Source organism: Phascolarctos cinereus, unplaced genomic scaffold, assembly GCF_003287225.1.
Source record: "Phascolarctos cinereus isolate Bilbo 61053 unplaced genomic scaffold, phaCin_HiC Scaffold_7;HRSCAF=346, whole genome shotgun sequence".
Classification (NCBI taxonomy): Eukaryota; Metazoa; Chordata; class Mammalia; order Diprotodontia; family Phascolarctidae; genus Phascolarctos; species Phascolarctos cinereus.
This window is the reverse complement of record NW_027556180.1, coordinates 157,193,016-157,198,543: the sequence shown is the minus strand read 5'-3', so window position 1 is coordinate 157,198,543 and position 5,528 is coordinate 157,193,016. Positions and strand designations below refer to the sequence as shown.

The following is a 5,528-nucleotide window of genomic DNA, read 5'->3' as shown; positions in this document are numbered from 1 at the left end:
CATCATGATTTTCAGGTAGTCCAATAATTTTTTTTTTCAGATTTACAGTCTTTATTCATGCATACAATAAATCTTTTGGAGAGCAAATCTCTTTATTTCTTAGCTCACTAAACAACTTTAAAATGTATCATCTGCACCCTCTTTGATGTGACTCTCCCAGGAAATTCCTCTTATACCCGTTTATTTTTATTTTCATAAGAATCTCATCTTGTGCTATGTTAATATCCTGGTTTTTTTTTTTATTTCTCCTGTTAATTCAGTATCTTGATATTTACAGTAAGTCTTTCAGTTGAGGAAAAAAGTTGTTTTAACTGAAGTGTAAAGTGGTTAACAATGGAAAATGACAGGACAGGAATCCATCCTTATAATATAGAAAACATTTTCACCAGAGAGACATTTAATAAATAAAACAATGCATCGAAAAAACTCCATTGGAAGCAGGCACCAGAGGGTCACTTGCATCCCTGGGCACAGAACTTATTAAGAAAAGGCACAAATTAAAATGTTTACTCTATCAGGAAATATGCAAGCCCAACGCAGATGGATGGGAGATAGTCTGCAACAGGTTTTTCTCTAGCGTCTCCATTAGGAGTGATTGCTGCCAAGGGCCTAACAGGAGAAGCTTTTTTTAATCGAGATCTTTTACTCGGCGGCAGATTTCATCCGTGAAGTCTGAGCACTTGGCTTTTCCTCCCAAATCTTTTGTCAAGCTCTTCCCATCTTTAGTTGTCGTGAAGCAGGTGGTCTCAACCTTTGCTATGTAGTCATGCATCCCCATGTGCCAAAGCATTATCACCGCACTCAAAAGCAGTGCAGTGGGATTGGCCATGTCCTTCCCAGCAATGTCTGGGGCTGTTCCGTGAACCGATTCAAAGATGACGATTCCATTAGCACCAATGTTTCCACTTGCCAGCACATAAATCACTAAGGATGTCCCCATACACATTTGGCATCACAAGAACATCAAACTGGGATGGATCTTGTACCATATTCAGACATACTGTATCAAGGTATATCTCATTAAATTTAATATTTTTACAATTTTCTGCAACTTCCTTACACTTTCAGAGAAAAAGCCCATCTAACATTCGCATGATATTTGCTTTGTGCACAGCAGTCACATTGCTTGGGTGATTGTTCCTGGCATACTCAAAGGCAAACTCAGCAATACGTCTGCTTGCTTCTTCGGTGATGAGTTTGATACTCTGCACGACACCATCAACGATCACATGCTCAATGCCGCTGTATTCGCCTTCAGTGTTCTCCCGAATTGTGAAAATATTGACATCTGTGTAGGGGGTTTTGTAGCCTTCAATGGAGACACACGGACGCACGTTTGAGTAAGGTCAAAAGTTTTAGAAGCAGTAGATTCATAGAAGGATGTCCAGCCGCTATTGGTGTCATTAAGGGGCCTTTCAACCCCATCTTGTTTTTGTCCATGGAATCATTCACTTTCCTCCAGGTCCTTTAATGGCAGAGACATTCCTCTCTTCCAACTGAATGGGCGCTTTGGCAGCAACAAAAATCTTCATAACAGAGGCTGAGATTTCTGGTCCAATACCATCTCCTGGGATTAAGGTCACTGTCTGTATACCACCAGCAAAACCTCAGGTCACCTGTTTTAGCTTGTTGAAGACCCTCAGCAGCCGAGATACCTGTGGCTTTCCGGGTAAATCTCTTTACCTTTTTGCGCCTCAGTTTCCTCATCTTCTGGATCCATGCGGGTCCGGCCATCACGTCAGCTCCTCAGGCCCAGATGTGGCGGCTATGCGCAGACTCCCCCAGCCCTGGAGCCCAGGTCCGGCATCGCTGTCAGGCCCTGCCCCTCGTGCCTGCTGCTGGAAGCCCCGGCCCCGAGGAGGGAAGGCTGCACCCCAAAGTTTTCCTTTCCTTTCTCCTTCCCTTCCCTCTAGTCCAATAATTTTTAAATTGTCTCTCCTGAATTGATTTTCTAGGTAGGTTGTTTTACCGATGAGGTGTTTTACGTTTTCATCTATTTTTTCATTCTGTTTGTTTCTGTTTGACTGATTCTTGCTCTCTCATAGTCGTTAGTTTCCATTTGTCCAATTCTAGTTTTTAACAGATTGTTTTCTTCTGTTAGTTTTTTGTCCTTCCTTCTTCAATTGGTCAATTGTGTTTTTTAGGGACTTGTTTTCTTCGGTGTACTTTTTTTCCAACTGGCCAATTGTATTTTTGAAGGACTCTTTTACCTCTCTCATTTGACTTTCAAAATCCTTCTTGAGCTCTTCTACAAAGGCTTTTTTTGGCTTAAAACCAGTTCATATTGCCTTTTGTTGTTGCAGATGTGGGTTTGCTGACAACATTGTCCTCTTCAGAATTTCTGTCCTGATCTTCACTCTTCTCATAATATGATTCTATGGTATGTTTCTTTTTACTCATGGTGTTTCTTTATTCCCTGGCATGTAAAAAGATTGAGCTCTCCTGCTGGAGAACAGAGGGCACTGACCCAAGCTTCTTGTGTTGGGAGCCCAGGTCTTGGTCACTGGCTTTGTGTGCTGGGGCCTCTTATGTTGGCAATTGGAGGCTGTAGGTTTCTGGCAGCTTACCTCGGGTTGGGCTGGAATCAGCAAGGCTGGAACTTTCAGGCAATTCTAGGTTGCCTGCTTTTCCTTTCCTGTAGCTTTCTTCAGCTCCTCTTAGATGGGAGCTGCAGGGTGTTTATCTTCCTGGGGCCCTTGCAGTGCTGCCTCCCTCATTTCTGCTAATGCACTGGGAGATTCCTTTGTGGTAGAGTGCCGAGGCACCTGGTGGTTTTCTGAGCTGGTTTCCACCGGTTCCCCCCACCCTCACTGAGGCACTGGGAGGTCCAGGTGTTGGTGTTTGCCTGCTGTACCACCTGGCTTCAGGATCTCTTCCTGGTTAACAGTTGGAGGCTGTAGGGTTCTGACAGCTTACCTGGTGTTGAGTTGGAATCAGCAAGGCTGGAACTTTAGGAAGACTCTAGGTTGCTTTCTTCAGCTCTTTTCAGATGAATGCTGCAGGATGCTTATCTGCCTGGGGCCCTTTGTAATGCTGCTTCCCTTATTTTTGCTGAGGCACTGGGAGACCCATTTGCTGGGCTGCTGCACTGCTGCTCCCCATCTTTCTTCTAGTTCAGTTGTTCCAGGGTTTCTTTCTGGGGTGATATTTTCTGGGTTTTCAGAGTGAGGGGAGAGTGAGAGTGACTACCCTTTTACTCTGCCATATTGACTCCTAGAAGTGGAAGTCCTCATCTATTCTAATTTTTAAGGAAGTATTTTCTTCAGTAACATTTTGGACTTTCTTTTTCCATTTTGCCAATTTTGCTTTTTAGGGCATTCTTCTTCTTGTTATCTTTTTGGACCTCTTTAGCCATTTGGGTTAGGCTACTTTTTAAGGTATTTTCTTCAGTATTTTTTTGGGTCTCCTTTAGCAAGCCGTTGACTTGTTTGTCATGATTTTCTTGCATCACTCTTCCCAGTTTTTCCTCTACTTCCCTTACTTGCTTCCCAAAATATTTTTCATGCTCTTCCAAGGGCTAGGACCGATTCATACTTTTCTTGGAGGCGTTGTAAATAGAAGCTTTGACTTTGTTGTTTTCTTTTGATTGTATGTGTTGATATTTGTTACGAAAAAAAGATTCTATAGTCTGACACTTCTTACAAGGTTTGCTCACAATCCCAGTCAATTACTTGAGTTATAAACTCTTTATTAAGGTAGAGGTCTGCTTTCAATGTGGAGAATGTACTGTCCCAAGCTTTGTACAGCTGTTTTCAGAGATACTTCTAGAGACCTGTAAATTGTCCATTCTTCCGAGGTGGTATGATAAGGGGAGAGGTGTTTACTCCTTTCCTGGCCTGTGCTTTGGTCTATGAATGACCACAAGCACTCTTTTCTGTTTTGGAACTGTGAGGAGAATTTTATCTTCACTGCCACTACAAGCTCCACCACTCCAGCACTCCTCCTCACCCCAGTACCGCCCGTCAGAACTGTGACCCAGATCCACGAATGGGCAAAGCTAGAGATTCCTGCCTCAGCACTGGCAAAGTGATCCCTGCAATCCCCCTCTGATCAGCCACTCAACTCCCCCTCAGTCTGTGGGCAGAAAGCTCAGGAAGCAGCCACCATCTCAGGGCCATGCTCAGGAACTGAGACTGAGACCTAGCTTCTCTCTCGCCACAGAAACAGACTTTTTCCACTGACCTTCTAAGTTGTGGGTTGAGAGGTTTGGAAACCACCACAGCTGCCTTGATTCAGTCCTCTGAGGCCTGTTCCAGGTTTGCTGCGGCTGCAACACCCACACCAAACTGCTCTCCTCTCCCAGCCCGGTGACATATACCTTTCTGATCAACCATCCAGGTTGTCTTGGGCTGGAAAGTTGTTTCATTCTGTCTTTTTGTGGATTCTGATGCTTTAGAATTTGTTTAAAGCCATTTTTTATTAGTATTTGGAGGAGTTTAGGGGAGAGCTTAAGCAAGTCATGGCTTTCACTCTGCCATCTTGGCTCCACCCAGAAGTTTTAAAAAAGCAAGTTTACCCACTTCTCATACTGTCAGTCTCAATAGTGTAGGTAATATCAGTGTGTAGGCTCAATCTACTGATGCAGAGACTTCTAGGGGTAGAGCCAAGATGGCAGAATGGAGAAAGTACTCACCTGAGATTTCCCAACATTGCCTTCCACACAATTTTAAAAGAATGCTTCAAATAGATTCTGGAGTGGCAGAGCTAACAAAGGGTCAGAGTGAGACATTCCTCCAGGCCAAGACACCCTAAAAGTTAAGAAGGAAAGATATGTGACTTGGAGGAGAAGCCAGGCCAAGAGCCCACATGGATAAAACACCAGAGATGTGACAGAAGGAGCATCTTTAGGAGCTTTCAAGCCATAGACAGTAACAAGACTTGGCAACTGCTCAAAAAGATATTACAAGGATCCCTGTGTTAGCATTGCAAACAGGACCAGATGCTATTTGGCAATGTCATTGCATATACCCATTCCTGGGACATAGTTCAAGGGCAGAAAGGAGTATTTTTTGTCAAGAAGGAGTGTGAGCTTTGAGGAACACTCTCGCTTCAGGTTCCAAAGGTCCTGATCTAGTCCCAGTTACCTCACATAAAAGTACGCAAAGAACAGCTTTTACAATGGAGGGGACAGGTGAGAGGAGGCAACACTTGAAGCTCACGCACATCTATATTGATTCAGAGTGAATAGACACACACAAACATATACGTACATGCACATATATGTATATGTACACATACACACACATACGCACACATACACACATACACATACATATACACATATACTCAAATGGTAATAGAAAACCCTACAGGAAAGTCGGGTTGCTTGGCCACATTCCTTCATGGGTTTTTTTTTAATCAATTCCCTTGTATTCTTGTCCTCTTCTTCCAGAGAAGTTGATGATTTTTATTTCTATCTCTACAAAATGATATCTATGGTAGTTTGATTGGTATGGCACTAAATAATAAATTAACTTAGGTAGAATTGTCATTATTAATATATTGACTTAGCCTGCCCACAAGCAATT

General features: G+C 43.1%; 1 pseudogene; it reads right to left on the bottom strand.

The window, feature by feature from the left end:
- Nucleotides 1–628: 628 nt before the first annotated feature.
- On the bottom strand, nucleotides 629–1,734 carry LOC110198219 (isocitrate dehydrogenase [NAD] subunit alpha, mitochondrial-like; annotated as a pseudogene).
- Between the last annotated feature and the right edge of the window lie 3,794 nt (nucleotides 1,735–5,528).